Genomic DNA, 19,604 nt, shown 5'->3' with positions numbered 1-19,604 from the left:
CCCATGGTTCAATTTTAAACGAATTCCATTAGCCATAAGTAAAAGTTTTTCTAGGGTAATGTGATTAGGGTCCCCCCTCACCAACAGACTTTCTACTCCGCAAGCGGTGAAATGTTTCTCTTTTTTTCCCCTCGCGCCAGGAGCAATATTCCTCCTGTGATTGCGGTGGTAGCGGCGTAAACGCCACCTGTCTCCTCTCTTCTCTCTTCCTCTTTTTGAAACACTGCTTCCACTCAGTCTCACAGGCTCTCCGATGTCCTCTTCGCTTATTTCCCAATCAGACTTCTCCAATGGCATCATCTAATAAAAGCTACCGGCATGCAACCTCTCTCCTTGCCTAAAAACTAGACTTCATTATTAGATTTATTGCGTGAGTTGGATGTCAGCTGGCATCTTTGACTCCATCTTAAATGCTAAAACACTGAGCTGGTGTGACAAGTGAGACACAGAGCAAAGCTCAATGCATATTTGGAAAGGGCTGTGCATGTTTTATCTCTTTAGAGTGTATTTTTAATATTGTAGGACTGTATTTACAGAGAGGTAATACTAGTAATATAAAATCTAAGTTGGCCTAAGAAAGTCTGACTTAAAAATGTCTCAAAATGATTTGTTTGGGAAAATATTAGCGTCATAAAATGTAAATTGACCTAAGAAAATCTTGAAATTATATTAAAAAAAGGCTTGAAATTATGTTATATTGTTTTATTACTTTTTTAGGCTTTATGTATGTATGCATGTATGTATTTATTTAGTAGTTGTTTGTTTTTCAGACTTTTTCATTTATTTAATTTTCTTTTCTTTTATTAGGCTCTGTTTATGTATAGTTATGAAAATATACTGTAGACAATCAGTATTTTTATGATTAACAATGTTATTTTGAATAATTAATTCATTCATTTATTCATTAGATGTAGATTGAAAAAAAATGCATAACTAAAAATATATTAATATTTCACAGTGACCTCAATGATTTTCATATTTGACAAATTTGAACTATACTACACAATAATTTTGTTCATTTCTACTAGTTTAAGCTTGTTTTTTATTATCAGTAATTAAAAGTGGGTTGTCTTTCTTATTTATTTATTTTTTTAATTAATAAATAAATTATTTAAAAAGGTTTAAAACATTAACATTTATTTAAAGTAGTTACATTTCTAATTAAATATAAATATATATCTATATCTAAATATAAAAATATTACTATATATATATATACAATTTTGATTTACATTTATGATTAAAAAAGTAATTTTGAATGAATTCATTCATTTATGTAGATAAAAAAATGTATAATTAAAAATGTATATTTCTCACAATGATTATGCATTTTAACATCACAATAATTTCTGTCATTTATTAATGCATGTTTTCATTTTAACACAAATTTTTCAATTTAAATGAGCAAATTTCAGTTTTTAATTTTAGTAAAAAGTGAGTTGTCTTATTTATCTATATATATAATAGTTTGTTTGTTTGTTTTTTAATTCAGATTTATTTACTTACATTTACTATTTTTATTTATTTTCTATGTATTTACATTTTCCCCCTTTTTTTATTAAGCTTTATTTATTAGTGTTTACAACTGATTTCAGCAGAAAAACTTGGCAACAGTAAATCTAACTTGGATTTATATAAAACCTTCTCATAAATATTTGTTCGCATTTTTAAACCTATTTATTAATTAACTTTTTTCATAATTTTTTTTAGTCTTCTCGAATCATATTTATTAATAATCCAAAATGACACACTTTGTGATTCTTTTTCGGTTTCGGTCTTTATTTTTTCATCATCTCATCTTAATAATTTCCCATAATGTATTCAATCTGACAGGCTTGTTACTTATCTACTGCTGATTAGATCACACAGTGCCTTTCCCCATATGAAAGTGTTGATCATAATGGACCCGATTATGATCAGCTCAATCACGAATGCGTCATCAACGCGTTACTCGCACGCTTAACCCTAATCCTGTCATGACATCAGACGAGTGGGTTGTTTAACAGCAGCTGCCAAGGCATACAACTAACCACTGTTCGTTGTCCCCGGCAACTCCGCAAATTAAAATAAACAGTCCAGAGGAAAAGAAGCTCTCCCACCCTCCTGGGCCCTTGGCCTGACCCAGAGCAAGAGAGAGAGAGAGAGAGCGAGTGAGGCTGACCATGAGATGGAGAGAGAGAGTGATGCTGTGGATGATGATGATGATGATGATGGCTGAGGCCACTCTGTAATAAGAGCTACTGTGCTCTGCAACATACAGGCCTGCAAAAAACCTCATTGTCATCGCCAGAAAAACAGGAGACAGCCATTCAGTTGTAAAAATTTGCTGACAAGGAACATTGTCTGCGTTTGAGTAGAGAGGATAAATGTGAAGATGGATTCAAGTCATTAGGCTCAACGTAATCAAATCACTTTTGGCAATTCATAGCTCCTCGGGCTTCTTGAGTTATGCAGACAATTGAAAATAATTTTCTCCCTACATCAAACGCATGCCAAATTGTTAAAAGGAATGATGAATAATTTTCTCCTTTTTACTAAATGAATCCACACCACAACGTTTTCTCCTCCGTTTGACAGACAATCAAGTCTTTTTCCGCAGTAGATATCAGAGTGAGAAACATGGCCGTTTTTTACTCTGAAATGCTGTAGTCACTCATATGTGAGACGTTTATAGCATAATTTGTCTTTTATTATGCTGCTAAGGTCATTGTTTTTGTTGGTCTGCTCTCTGTTAAACATCACTGGTGAAGTAACTGAAAAAAATTGTTCATTCCTGTGATTCAGTATATTTTTGTCACATATATCTCATATATATTGGATAAAATATTAAACTAAGTTCATAATAAATAGTTGTTTTATTCAAATATCACGATTGAACGGGCATTAATTGATACAGTTTTTTATAATTACACTATTTTGGTTTGAGCATGTTGCTATTTTTGATCATATTATTAAATATTATTAAATTCTTAAAATGATTCCTAGTGTGTCTTTAGGTTTTTCTTTCTTGATTCCAAAGCAAATAGTTTTATGGTAATTCCACAAAATTATTCCTAGTGTTTCTTTCAGTTTTCCTTTCTTGATTAAAATAATAATATTAATAATAAAATAAAAAAGAGAGAAAAAAAAGAAAACCTAGTAATTAATATAGTGTTAAATTCAAATCAATCTAAAGATTTTTCTATAATTTGTTTTATATATATATATTTTCCATAGTAAGGAGCATGTTGCCATTTTTGTCATATTATTAATTATTAATAAATTATTAAAATCATTCCTAGTTTTTCTTTAGGTTTTCCTTTTTTTGATTCCAAAATGTAAAAAAAAAAAGAAAATTATAACAATTTCACTACTACTTTGGTTTGAGCATGTTGCCATTTTTTGTCATATTAATTATTATTAAATTATTAAAAATATTCCTAGTGTTTTTTGAGGTTTTCCTTTTTTGATTCTTGAGAAAAGAAAGAAAGAAAGAAAGAAAGAAAGAAAGAAAGAAAGAAAGAAAGAAAGAAAGAAAGAAAAAGAAAGAAGAAATTTCTATAGATTTTTTAAATCAATATATAGATTTTTCTATAATTTTTATTTATTTTTATTTATTTTTTTTAGTAGTAATTTCACTATTTTGGTTTGAGCATATTGCCATTTGTGTCATATTATGAATTATTAATACATTATTAAAATTATTCCTAGTGTGTCTTTAGGTTTCCTTAGTTGATTCCAAAAAAGAAAAGAAAGCCTAGTAATTAATATAATGTTAAATTGAAATCAATCAATAGATTTTTCTCGAGATTTTTGTTTTGTTTTGTATTTTTATAGTTATTTCACAACTTTGAGCATGTTTCCATTTTTGTCATATAATTAAATATGATTAAATTAGTGTTTTTAGTGAGCCTTTTGTTAGGCTTTCCTAATAATGAGTATATTATGTTAAATTAAAATCAGTCTATAGATTTTACTTTTTTTTAGATTTTAATAATTATTTTTATAATGTAATTTCATTTATTTGGTTTGAGCATGTTGCCATTTGTGTCATATTATTAATTATTAATAAATTATTGACTAATATTTCTTGATTTAAAAAAGAAAGAAAAAAGAAAGGGGAAACTAGTTATTGGTCTTTTATATTAAATTTAAATCAATGTATAGTTTTTTTTAATTGATTTTTATTTTTTATATTTATTTATTTATTTTTTATAGTGATTTCACTACTTTAGTTTGAGCTTGTTACCAGTTTTATTGTCGTATTAATAATTATTATAAAGTTATTAAAATTATATAGTGTTTCTTTACGTTTTCCTTTTTTGATTCTTAAGAAAAGAAACAAACAAAGCTATTAATTGGTATTTTATGTTAAATTGAATCAATCTATAGATTTTTCTATAGATTTTTATAGTAATTTCACTATTTTGTTTTTAGCATGTTGCCATTTGTGTCATATTATTATTTTTTTAATTAATACAATTATTCCTAGTGTCTTTAGGTTTTTTTTTTTTTCAAAAAAAAAATAAAGAAAGAGGAAAAAAGAGAAAACCTAGTAATTGGTATATTATGTTAAACTGAGATCAATCTATATATTTTTATGTCTTTAATCTAATTTTCTATCCTGAGAGTCATATGTAAAATCTTTTACTAACAAAAGCCATTTTTTTGTATTTTATTTAATATTATTTTATTATTTTATTTTTCTGTGGAAAGCAACAGTATAGACATAATTGAAATATATATATCTTTCTTTTCTGTCATTTTGTACTATTTTGCTTCACTCACTTTTAAAACATTTCATCGTGTTTGATAAAAATGCAAAATACAAAAATCAGATTCAAGTTCAGAATTTCAAAGGATGCACTTTCTGTGTGTGAATTCTGAAAGCCTGGTCTTTTTATAGAAATACAATACAATTAAATACAACACAAGAATATTTTTATTTGTTCAGTTAAGGTTTTAGAAGGCACTAAAGAACAGAAATGACCCTCTATAAAATTGTGTCCATCTATATTAAATGTCAAGCTATGTAACTGAGATATGAAGCAATATTCAGCCAACTTGATTTCGTGCTCAACCTCTTTTTCCATTTTCTTTTCTCTTGTTCAGTCCACAGTAACTGCGTCCAGTGTGAGAGCAGTCTCCACCCAGAGTTACTGGCATTTCACTGCAATAACACCACACCAACCCAAACACCGCATCTGCCGGTGATTCTGCTCACTAATGTTCATTACTATTTATATTAGCCATTTATCTCCTAACATATACTTTCGTCCTGCATCCCTGCAGCGTCTGGCTTCATAAAGTTTCTCCTTTTTACCAAACATATATGTGTCTCGGCAAGATTTAGAATTAGCAATTGAGCAAAAACGCACACACAATGACCCACAAAACACCACGTCCAAATGTGACCATACCAAGCCAGAGGTTTATGTGGGTGAAGATGTATACCCATAATTGTGATGTTGTGTGTGTGTATTTCTGAGAAAGGTGCAGGTCCAGCTGCGGGTGTTTGTTTGTCTTTGGTCTGTGTGACCCCGGGACACTGACAGACGGTTGAGGCTGGTGGACGCCCGCGCGCCGCGGCCATGAGAGATATATGCTTCTGTGAACTCGGGTTCACAGCGAGCCCCGTCACGTCCCTCTCTGGCAGCTGGGTTCGGACCAATGTATGCGTCTCACACGTCGGGTTTCCCCCCAGTGTAGCCAAGGTGTGAGTGTGTATTATTTTTTCCTCATTGCTCGTGACATTTACAGTCTCTGTGAAATGCTGCCGTTTTATGATGCCATTGTTCAGGTTTCTGTGAACCTGGGAAGTGGGAAGTGAGTGTTGTTGACTGTTGCATATTGACAATCAAACACACAGAATAGTGTACAGTATATCGAACCACAGCAGTTTTGGCCTCGTATTTCAAAGTGTCAGAAGTACACAATAGATCCTACTATGCCAAAAACACCGCTTCTGACACAAAACAATCAGGAAGAGGGTTTGTTTAAAAACTTTTCACTATATTAGATTAGATTGCATCATGTAACTTACTAAACATTATATTTATTTTTACTAAGAGGATAAAATCATTGAAAATTAAATATTTCACTGTAGTAAAATTGCAATAATATACAGTATATATTTTTAGATTATGATTATTGTGAAATATTTTGTTTATTATATGTATATTTTATATTATGTTATTATTCTTATACATTATTTTTCATGTTTTTCTGTCCAAAACAACCAGTTACACACAAAATACCAGATATATTTATTTAAATATTATTTTTTTGAAATATATTTTGATATATGTAGTATAGCTGAAGAGTTAAATATATATTAAATACATTTTATATATACATTTTTTCAGATTTTGACATTTTTAAGTCAAAATAAAATAATTACAATAATAGAAATATAGAAATACACTTAAATTATACATATACGTATACGTATAATTAAAAATTTTAATAAAATATATAAAATATAATAATTATTAGTTTCTTCAACTATAAATAATAATAAAAAATAATAATTATAATTTAAAAAATTAATTAATTAAATTAAAACATAAGTATAATTAAAAATGTTTTTTAGTCTTTTAAACTATATATTTTACTGTAGTTATATTGCAATAATATACAGTATATATTTTTATATTCAGATGATGTTATATTCAGTTCAATATATGTATATTTTATAAGATACTTTCTGTCAAAAAACAGCTAGTTACATAGCCACATCCACGTATATTTATTTAATTATGATATGATTTATATATATATATATATATATATAATATTGCTGATTCAAAATTAACATATATATATATATTTTCTTTTTTTAGATGTTGATACTCATTAATAATAGTATTGCTGATTATCTGTTGTAATATAATGATATAGTTAATGATATAATGACTAATGATATTACAAATAAACTTGAATTATACATACATATAATTAAAAAAAAGTTTTTTAGCCTCTTTAGCTATAAATACACTGTATATTCACATTTTGTGAATATTATATAAAAACAAATACATTTTGAGTACCGCATACAAGGTGGCGTTTACCTCACATAAAGGTTCAATTTCCAAATTAACATTTGTGGATGATAATAGGAGAAGATAAAAAATTACCTTATTGATTTTATGCGTAATAAATGGTTTAAAGGGAGATATAATTTGCTCTTAAACGCTTATATGGGCGCCTTCTATGGTTTTTGTGGCCTTGATAATTAATACTAATCACCTCAGTTGTCAGTGCCAGTAATTTCATAATAGGCTTTAGAGGACTCGCTCATTTATTTGGGAGAATTAATTAGCGTCCGATATTCTATTAATTACACGTGTCAATATTTGGGAGCAAAACCAGCGACTGACTGTTTCTTCAAAAAAACAAAAAAAAACGAGACAGGCCGTTTTTCACCCTCCCATATAAACAGGACGGCGAGATAAATGAGTGCGGTGAATTCATACACAGGGAAATAGGCTGTGTTCCGGGAACAGCCGTAATCTGTTTCTCTTTATCATTCGTCCGCAATGACACCGTTTAGCATCGCTCCCCCATTCGGAAGGACTCCGGGACTCTGAAGCCCAGGGCCGGCGATCCGCCTTCGGACGGCAAAACTGAATAAAGATGTTTAGTGACAGGCTAATGAACAAATGGGCCCTCTTGATTTAACCTTGATGAATGGTCCGGCCAGGTGTTTTCAATAACGACAATAAGCACTGCAAGCCACAGGCCCACTGATACTGGTATAATGCATTATTAGACCATTAGAGGCTGGGGATGGGAGACCACTTACGCGCTGCCCTATCAATAATGCTGTGTCCCAGTCTGCATTTAGGCCCGGGGAATTAGTCATACTGATATTCTATTTAATAAAAAATCACGAGAAGACGCATAAAGAATCTCATTACATTTTAACAGGGTTACAGTAACCCAGGAGGACCGCAAGTTTAATTTTCATAAGAGCATCCATTCTTCAATTATGTCAAGCAGAGAAAATGTAAATGGCAAATGGAATGCTAACAATATCTCTACAAGCGCATTGGCAGATACAAGCCCGGGCTTCGGACCGAGAGAGGGACGCTGCCGTGCACGTGTTTACGTGAACGTGTTTCGGAGACGGTGTGCTTTGTATTAGAATGCACTTTCAGGGCTTCACTTTGAAACTAAAGAATACCATGCAAAAAAGGTGTGAGTTTGGAAACGCCGGTTGTTTCAGATGCCAGGCAACGGTGTAAGTGAGAGGTGTCAGTCCCTTAATTCGATGCCCCCGCCCCCCCCTGGCCAGAGCGTTTACCCCCGAAGTGTCAGTAGCAGTATTGGCATGTGGCTATCAGCGCCCGGTGCTGTGGGGCCTCTGCAATAATAAACTGCTAATTGAAAGGCGCTCTCAGAGCAGGCCTGTTAGCGGGGAGCCAAGTTGCTGAAAGATTACTGCAGCACGCCGCCTCGCTTAGGTGCTGAAAGAGGCTATTACGCCTCTGCTCTCTACCTGTAAGGAGTGTAAATGCAAACCTGTGCTCGCGCTTTCTCACTTTTTTTTTAGGAGGGGACCAACAAGTGAGTCTGGTGTTGGGATGGGATCTGGGAGTAATGTGGCAACTTTTTTTATGCAGAGACTTACAAACACATGGTAGCAGTAATATTTTTAGGACAGGTACTGTAACACTTTGTTTGGATTCTCAACTTCATTTAGGGTTTAATCTATGACAATCGTGTAGGTTCAAGATAGGGTTTTTGCTTTATTTATTTATTTATTTATTAAATGTTATATTTAGTGCTTTTTTTAGACACCTAAGTTTTTTAGCTTTGTGACATTTTAGTAATTAATTAAAATAATGTAACATTTTTTCCTGAAAAATATATTGAATAATGTATTATGAATGATAGATTATGTAAAACAGTTATAGATCATTTGTATTTGTACTCACACAAATATAATGTGTTTGATAACTTGCAGATTGAAAAAATTGTAATAATTTAATAATTAAAAAACAATAATAACTATATAATGGTAAGGAGAGTCATTAAAATAATAGGACTAACAAAAAGAAAATACTCAAAAATTAGAAATTGTTTTTTTGTGAGGTTTTTTTGCCCTTTTTAAAAGAAAATATAAAAAATTATTACAAATTAAAAAAAGTCTATTTGTAGATAATTTTCTTATTTTATTTTATTTTATATTATTTTATTTTAGTAGTAGTAGTAGAAAGTATGTATACTGGTACTAATTTAAGAATTTTGAAATAAATTACTATATAACAATAATTAAAAATAGTAATTACTTATTATAGGAGAATCATTTAATAATAGGACTAACAAAAACAAAATACTCAAAAATGAGAAATTAGGGGAATTTTAATATTTTAATTATTATATTTTTTATTATTATTATGAGTTTGGGTTTTTGCCTTTTTTACATAACATACTAAAAATGACACATTTTATACAAATTGACATTATTTTCATGACATTTAAAAACCCTTTTCTGTATAAAAAAATTAAAGATATATAAAAACCTATAGATTATCTAAAACAGTCTATTTGTGGATTATTATTATTGTTTCCACTTAATAGTAGTAGTAATAGTACACTGATACTAATTTAAGAATACAATTTTATCATAATAATAATAATAAAACTAACAAAATTAAAAAACTCAAAAATAAGAATTTGGTGGAGATTTTTTATTAATTAATTAATTACATTTTATTTATTGTTTTTATTTGCTTTTTTAAAATATTTGAATATATGACAAACTGTAACTTTGTGACATTATTTTCATGACAATTAAACAACCTTTTCTCTATAAAAAGGTATAGATTATTAAAAAATACAGATAAATAAAAAATGATAGATTATCTAAAACAGTTTGTTTCTAGATTATTATTTATTTCATCATCATCATTATTATTATTATTATTATTATTATTATTATTATTATTAGAGGTAGTATTATTAGAGGTAGTAGTAGTAGTACTGAAACTAATTTAAGAATTAAATATAAATTAATAATGAGAGTCATTGATATTAAAAATGATAAACTGTAGCTTTGTGACATTATATTAATGACAATTAAATCACCCTTTTCCCTTTAGTTAGAGTATTAAAATGACATAAATTAAAATTGATAGATTATCTAAAACAGTCTATTTGTAGATTATTATTTATTTTTATTTAAATTAAATTGTTATGGTACAAATAACCATAAGGGATCTAAAAGAGCCTTTATTCTCTTTATGTGCAATATTTAATAAACATTCTTGTGACTAGAACATATTTCTCTGTAATTCTATAATTCTACGATTCTCTCTCATCTTCTAGCCACCTCAAGTCGAACTCAAAGCCCGGTCACCGGCCCCGCCTGGGCCTCCGCATGTGCCGGGGCCTTTAGAAAGCTGCAAAACAAGGGACTGTGTGCCGTCCAGCCATGCAGAAAGCTCATAATCTTTTAATACGCACTGAGGAAGGAAAGATTAAAACATTTGGGTGTTGACAAGTGACGGGAGTCTCTAGTGTGTAAAGCATTCCAAAGTCCTCACACACCAAAAGGGGTTCAAGATCATCCCAGGCCCTCCACTTTAATTAGAATAATTGGCTTTCCACATTTCTATCTATAGATGGTCAGGTATACCTTTGAACAAGAGGCTTAAAGCGCAAATATTTCACATAATTAGCTGCTATGCGCAGCAGGATGTCATTGGCTGGATCAGATGTCAGACGAATGATTGATTTCAAATCGAAACCTGCTGCGTCTGCGCCGCACAACTACTTAACAGTTTGTTCTGTGCTTGTTCTCTTTATTAACTAAAGAGGAGCAGCTGCGACTTTGTAGAAAACCTTCTGCGGATTGTGTCGGGTTTGAATGAAAAGACATCTTGTAGTAATTGCATTACAGGCCCAGTGTGTCTCAGCTGCGGTGCCATATGTGTTTCTGTGTGTGTAGGGGAGGAGGTTCTGTGCTATTTCAACAAATAATATTGTCGTAGGCTGCTGACAGAAATATCTTTGCTTTTGCGGCATCAGGCCCAATGTTAATATCTTCTGGTAAATTATGTTGGGTTTTTACTGCTCTCTCCCAGTAATTACCCTGTCTCTTGCAAAGCCTGTTGCAGTTCATTTCTCTTTATGCTCACACCCACTGACGGCTTGTGGCATAAGCCCATCACATGATGCCATGTTCTGCACATCGGTCTAATCATATGGAAGAGATGATCACAGGGCAGGAAATCGCTGAACGGGGCCAAAGGAAACAATCTTTCTGCACTGGACTAAGCCAATCATGTCCTCTCCAACCTCCAACAACATCTTAGCCACAAAGTGCTTTTGATACAACTCTGATTAAATGCTCCACTGAAAGCGGCCTCCATTTATCACCACAGTATGTTTATTCATCAGAAATATTGATGTATGTAAGTGACACAGATTGTATTGTGTAGTGTGAAGTTTAGTTAAAGTTAATGGGATAGTTCACCCAAAAATGAAAATTCTGTCATCATTTATTCCCCCTTGTGTCATTACAAATCCTAAGTATGTTGTTTTGGCATTGAATATATATACACAATCTGGGCTTTAAATTTCCAATCAGAATCACAAGATTCACAAACCCGTTCCAAAGTTCTGATCTAAATCGAATGAGTTGCGATATGTGCTTTGAAGTTCCAATCTGAATTAAATGATTTGCAATACGTGCTTTGAAATTACAATCTGAATGAAATGTTTTGCAATACGCACTCTGAAATCCCAAAAGATTCACAAACCTGCTCCGAAAGTTCTGATCTGAAACAAATTATTTGCGATCCGTGATTTAAATTTGTAATCAGAATCAAAATATTCACAAACCCGCTCCAAAGTTCTGAATCTGAATCGAATGAGTTGTGATATGCGCTTTGACGTTCCAATCTGAATCAGATGACTCATGATGTGCACTCCGAAATCGTGATCTGAATCAAAAGATTCACGAATCCGCTTCAAAGTTCTGATCTCAATCAAATAATTTATAAAACCGCTCCGAAATTCCAATCTGAATCAAATGATTCACAATCCAGGCTTTAAGGTTTTGATCAGAATCAAAAGATTCACAAACCCGCTTTGAAGTTCCGATCTGAATCAAATGAGTCCTGATATGCGCTTTGAAGTTCCAATCTGAAACAAATGATTTGCAATACATACTTTAAAGTTCCGATCTGAATCAAATTATTTGCGATCCTCGCTTTAAAATTCCTATCAGAATCAAAATATTCATGAACCCGCTCCAAAGTTCCGATCTAAATCGAATGAGTTGCGATATGCGCTTTAAAGTTCCAATCTGAAACAAATGATTTGCAATACATTCGCTTTGAAGTTTCAATCTGAATCAAATGAATCCACATTTTAAAGTTCCAGTCTGAATTAAAAGATTAATGAACCCACTCTGAAGTTCTGATCTGAATTAAAGTATTTATGATGCATGCTTTGAAATTCTGATCTGAATCAAATGTTTTACGATACGCACTATGAAATCCTTATTTACAAACCCGCTCTGAAAGTTCCGATCTGCATCAAATGATTCGCAATATGTGCTTTGAAGTTCCGATCTGAATTAAATTATTTATGATCCCTGATTTAAAGTCCCGTTCTAAATCAAAATATTCAGGAACCCACTCTGAAATCCCAATATGAATCAAAAGATTCACGAACCCAATCCAAAGTTCCGACGGAATCAAAAGATTCAGGAACCCGCTTCGAAGTACCGATCTGAATCAAATGATTTGTTTTACATGCTTTGAAGTTTTAATTCGAATCAAATGATTTGCAATACATACTTTAAAGTTTCGATCTGAATCAAAAGATTCACAAATCTGCTCCAGAGTTTTTTTTTATTTTAATAATTAAAGAAATTAAATAATGACTATATTATGGCAGTGAAAACAACTATTAAAAACAATAGGACTTTTACCTTAGAAGTTTTACCCAAAAATCATTTTTAATATAATTTATTCACCCAAATGTCATTCCAAAACAAAAATGACCCCTAAAAAATAAATAAATAATAAATATAAAAATGATTAATTATTACAAATTATTAGAATTTAATTATAATTATTATGATAATTTGATATATTGCCTTAATGTGGATTTTTAAAATTTTATTTTATTAAGACTTTAATCATGGAAAAAAATTTTTTAAATTAAACTGACTTTCATTGTATTGAAAAAAAGGACAGATTTTTTTGGTGATCTGTAGAAATCAACATATAAATGAATTATTTATATTTATCTCTGCATACAGCAAATGGATAGGTGGAATTGTTTTAGCATTTGAACAGAAAACACACACCAAACTCAAAACTCACACCAAACTCAAAAAGACACAATTTGAAAGTTATCTTTGCATTTATGTGTTTTAGCTAAACTCTTATGATGATTTGAAGAACATGAAACCAAGCTGCTTAACAGAACATCCATTCCTATTTTGCTGAAAAGCCTGTAATAGTCCTGATATGTATCTTGGGGATAAAGCAGGGAGCAGAGGCTGGCATCAACACGTGTATGTGAGGCAGCAGGTGACTGTAAGATACTGAGAGCTGTAATCCTGACAGCGCTGTATTGGGATTAAAGCAAGGTCTGCAGCCTTACGTCACTCTGAGCAGGTGTGCAGAAAGAAACCTTAAAGGAATAGATACGCAAAAATAATCATTCTTCCATTAGTTATTCACAAAAGGACGGCTTTTGAAGATCATAGTTTAATAATCAAATGAATAATACATAAAGCGTTTGGTAAAGGGAATTAGGCACAGACACACTTTTCTTGTGCTTTGCTCAGACAGCTGATAAACTCTCAGTGTGATTGATGCTCTGTTCTCTCAGATAAATGGCATCTGTGAGACCCAGGAGGGCTCTAATTGAATTGGTTTCCAGAGAATACTAATGGGGCGTAATGTTGAGATAACTGAAGCCCTAAGAATAAGTGATCATTGACAGCATGTGTTTCTTGCCAGTAATAAACATGTCACACAGACGGCCAGTCAGTAGCTGCAACGCAATTACCTCACTGCACCACACACACACACACACACACAATGCTAACCAAACACAAAGATCTTACACAGAATAGCACAACTACAATATAATTTCATAAAGAAAAACTACTTAGTTACCAAAAGTGTCCAAAAATTGTTTGGGGTCAGTAAGATTTTAGTAACACTTTACAAGAAGGTTCATTAGTTAACATGAACTAAGGATGAGTGATACTTCTACAGCATTTAATTATCTTAATTTCATGCAATCTAATCTAATGTTAATTTTAGCATTTACTAATGCATTATTAAAATCACAAGTTGTGTTAACATTAGTTAATGAACTAACATCCACTAACAATGAACAACTATTTTTATCAACTAACATTAACAAAGATTAAATAAATAATAAATGTATTGTTCATTGTTCGTTCATGTTAGTTAAAACATTAATATAACTAATGTTAACAACACTTTATTGTAATTTTTTAAAGGCTACATTTATTTGATCGAAAATAAAGTAATATAATTAATATTGTGAAATATAATTTATATATTTTCTACTGTTAATTTTAATTAAAGTCATAGTAATTTTGATTTGTGTTTTTGTTTTTGTGTTTTTTCATTTTTATGTATATATAGCTTTTTTATTTTAGTACATCTAGTTAAATTAAATAAAAATTGTTATCTTAGAAACTAGCTGAAATATGTTTACGTTTTTATTTCAGTGTGTATATATATTTGAATAATACATTTAATTATGTAATTTATTTATTTATTGGTTTTCGTGTTAATTTTAGTTAAAGTTTTAGTCTTTTTTTTTGTTATTGTAATTAGGTTTTGTTTGTTTGTTTTTAAATTTGTCCATATAGTTTTAATTCCTTTTTATTTTAGTTAAGTTAGTTTTAAGTTAATCTTTAAAAAAAATATATATATAATATGTATATATGATAGTCCTAACATTTTTACTAATGATTTTAATTACCGTAATAGTAATTACATTTTTTAAAGTATTCAATTATCAGTATTATTATTATTAAATAATTTAACAGTATTTATATATTTAATTATTTTTTTTTTTTGATTACTTGAATTTGATTGTACTCATGCATTAAACTCGTTTGACACTCGCATTCATACTTATAAACTTAGCTCAGCGAGTGAGTGAGAGAACATGAGCCAGTTTTCACTGTCCCATGATTATACTGGCACGACTTTAGCCCATCTGGGAGATATTTGTGCAGAGTTTTGGGGAACCTTCAGGGCACAGAAAACCCTTTACATAAACACTGATCCCTGATTCACACTTCAGCCAGCCAGGCCTTTCATACATGTGGTCAGTGGGTGGCTTTGCTGAATCTCCTTTTGATAATAGTATATTTTATGATCAGATTAAACTTAAATATAGTGTCATCACCTTTTTAGACCATTTCTGAGGAATGGATTTGACATTTTAACAAATATTAAATGAGAGTGATTTTTTTTTTTTTTTTTTTTTTGTTATACAAAAATAATATTAGTGCACTAAATTATGCATCACTTTTCAATCTCAGTGCATAACTCAAACTACACAAAAATGTGAAAAATAGTTTCCCATCTGACATGCTTTCCAAATGATGACGCAGCTGCATCTGCTTGTTGGCTTTCATGATGGGCCAAGTGTACTGGCAACCGGAGCGCCTGGACAGGAGGTGTCATCAGCTAACAGCAGAACCTACACTCTCACCCTCCAAACAGGCCAGATCTCAGCTATGTTTGGTGAAAAAACAAATTCCCTCAGTGTGGCCACAAGCTGTGCTAACACCACAGACATTTCAGTGGCACCCCTAACCATAACTTTCAAGATGGGCACCGAGTCTCGTTATTGTATTTAGGTTATGTCTAGCACCAATGATTCACTCAGAGGATGTGAAGGACTGTGGTGAGATCAGTACAACGGCGGAAAACAATTCAGTGCTTGACACCCAAGACCGTCATTGCACAGAAATGTCTGTACCAGCTCATGCATTGTTATATGATTAGACTAACTCAGTCTGATCACTATATGTATGTATATAAGTTGTTTTTTTCTTCTGTGGGAACCAGACAAAGTGTGTAAATCCTTGTATCTGTTAGGTTCTCATGCATGTTTTCCAGGGAAAGTCAGCTTCTTTCTGATCCCAAGGCCTACAAGTAAAAAGGAACAGTGAAAACAAACTGTTCCCCTTTTCAGATACCCTGTTGAGAAGTCTGCTCTGGCCTCATTTCTCGAGATGAAGAGAAACGCTTGTGATGTCACAGCCTTATTTCCCAGCATGGTTCAAACTAAACAGATTTCTGTTCCTTCAGACTCCTTGCCAATTTCAAGAACTCTATCCAGCTTACTGTGGTACCATCGAAAATAACACGGTAAACCCACCACTTATTATAGGAGCATAAACGTTTCACCAAAAGTGTATGTGGACACTTTAAGCCACACTTAAAAATCTATGACTTTAAAAACATTAGAAAGTAAACCAAAGGCCATATGTAAATAAAAACTAGATGTTTTTTCAGAAATAAATGTACTTTTCTCAGCTGATGAATGAAGACTCTAAATCTGTTGTTTTATTTGGTCATTGATAAACCAACTAACTTGCTATTTTCTTCCAAATAAATGTTTGGTTGTATAATGCAACAGAATGTATACATTATAAGTGTGTGTGACTTCTAATTGTCCCAATACTTTTTGATGCCACTGTATGTTTTAATTTATTTTAAAAAATCATTTACATAGTAAACGCATGTGTATCCTAAAGTAAAATTACACTTAATTTATTCCTCTTTTATCTCAGTTACTCCGTACTCTTTTTACTCTCAGTTACTCTTCGTGAACACGAACCACCTTCTGCACGGTGTGAATACCCTTAAAAATGGTTGAATATATATAATCTTACCATTTAAATCAGCCTGATAATAACCATATAACTGAAGTGAACTATAAATGCCTATTAAATAAATTATAGCCTACTTACAAAGGTGTGTTACAGTCGTCCGGCTCACAGCTGAATTTGCTGTATTACAGTGACATCTAGCGTTTGATCTCGTCTGAGCAAATGGCTTCGTGGAAGAGGCAGTGTATTCTGATTCCCGAGCAAATGACTCTTATGAACCGGTTCATTTGAATTGCATTAAAAACAAAAACAGCACGACCATCCAGCCAGACTGATCCAGTGAAATATATCACCACATTTATTGTTTGTTTAGTATTTATTTATTTAATATATAGTTAGGGACAAATATTGCATTGCATTTATGAAGCCAATAAAAAGGCTTTAAAATTTTAATTTTAAAAGTTTAATTGTCTGTGTGATAATTTTTGGCAGAAAATTGTATTAGGCTACGTTTATTTCTGATTTATTCTATATATTCAAGCGATATTGTTATTTGGCAAAAGACTGCTGAACTCATTACATGCAGTGTATTCTGATACCCAAATGACTCTATGAGCCGGTTCTTTTTAGTGAATCGAAAACATCTACAGCGATCACTGTAGTCGATTCTTGAACGAATGACTCTTATGAGTCGGTTCATTTTTGTGACTCGAAAACATTTTTTTAAATTCATTTATTTAGTTATTTTTATTATTAGGAAGTACAACAATCAAACTATTAAGTACAAATATACAAAAAAGACATAATACAAAAAAGACAAAAGGAAAAAAAGACTTGTTGCCAGGATAATAAACAAAACACAATTACATCTTAAGGAGACACAAAGGAAGAATATAAAGATAGTTTTCAATGCTTTCAAATTAACAGAACTTTGGATAGTTTCTATATACTTTTCTAAGTTCACTTTGGATTAGGTTTAGAACCAGTAAACTTTTGTTTGTAAATGTGAAATTTAGCCAACAGCAAACACAAATTAATGATATAATATTTCCCTATATTCTCTTTAGAGTATTCAAACAATCCAAAGAAAGCATCTTTAAAGCAAAGCGAAAAGTCACTTACAAAATAAGATTGAATAAACATTACAAAATCTGACCAAAATGTTTCTGTATACTGCCCTCGCAAACACTGAAACTGAGAAAAAAAAGATTTTACAACAGCTAGTCAAACATGTTGACACTCTCGTTTCTCTGAAACGGGACAAAATTGAACCAGGAGACTTTGCCACAAGACACAACAGTTGTCACCAAGTCCATTTTAAGCCTTAACTCTATTTTGACCAAATGTGTAGTTCAGGGGTGCCCAACCCTGTTCCTGGAGATCTACTATCCTACAAAGTTCAGCTCCAACCCTGAAGAATCACACCTGAACCAGCTAATTGATCTCTTAAGTGGCACTTGATAATTACAGACAGCTGTATTGGAGCAGGGCTGGAACAAAAATCTGCAGGTAGGCAGATCTCCAGGAGCAGGGTTGAGCAGCCCTGGTGTAGTTACTGCGCTTTGCCTTTGCATTGCCAAAACAAATTAATGAAGTCTTCTTCAGAGGAATGACAGAAACAGCAGTTCACTGCAATATCTTACTTATATTTTCTAAGAAAGGCTTTAGTAGGGTAACATTTGTGAATTAATTTAAATGTTATTTCTCTTACTTTATTGGTAAGCAGATACTTGAGGCAAGGACCATACTTTCATCCAAGGTATGTTCTACACAATATTATTCCAATATGGTATTACAAAAGGAATTGTTGTTAACGTTACCTCTCTCTGGAAGAGAGTTCTGATTTTAGAGTTATTTTTCTGTTGGTCTACAGAAAAGCACACATTTCCAATCATTGTGTCAGTCAAGTTAAGAGAGTAAATACATGGCCATGGAAATGTAGTACCTTGCAACAGAAAGGACACACCAGAGGGAATGGCATTGAAAACAACAACATATTCATCAGCAGATACAGGAGTATTATATTTCTGTTAGTTATAAAGCCTTCCTTGTGAGTCAAAGAGCTGTCCAACTAAAAGAAGGTTGTTTTCGAACCAGTCCTTGAGAAAAAGTGATTTATTCTTGTAAAGAATATCGTCATTGTTCCATAAGTAATATTTGTGTGGAGAAAAGTTGTGTTTGTATATGAGGGACCAGGCCAAGAGCATCTGCTTATGAAAATTAGAAAGTTTGACAGGAATCTTAGAAACATTGTAATTACAGAGTAAAAGAAAATTCAGGCCACCAACTTTAGAGAAAAAATAATTAGGGAGTGAAAACAAACAGCGCGACCATCGTAGTCCGATTCCTGAACGAATGACTCATATGAGCCGGTTCTTTTCAGTGAATCAAAAAATATACACCGCGACTGTTTCCGACTTCAGCCAATGACATATCTTATGTTACCACGTGTATTGTTTGTTCAGTATTTATGAAATATATGAAGAGTTTGGTTGCAAAACGCGATAAACGCCATTTTTTGACATTTGGATTTTATTATTGGAAATCACTGTTCAAATGTACCTTAATCTATGTGTGAATTGCTGCCATTAATAAAATTTAAGAATGTACATTTTAGGCCTACTACAAAATGTATTTTTTTCACAAAACGCGATATCCGCCAGACCAGTTTCTTTGCAAAGTGCGATATGACCGTACGTGCGCGAGCTCAGCATCCCCTGGGAAGAAAGTCACCGCCGGTGAAGTGCTCCGAGTTTGCTTATAGATT

The sequence above is a fragment of the Garra rufa genome, chromosome 9, assembly GCF_049309525.1.
Source record: "Garra rufa chromosome 9, GarRuf1.0, whole genome shotgun sequence".
Lineage (NCBI taxonomy): Eukaryota > Metazoa > Chordata > Actinopteri > Cypriniformes > Cyprinidae > Garra > Garra rufa.
This window is presented reverse-complemented; position numbering follows the sequence as displayed.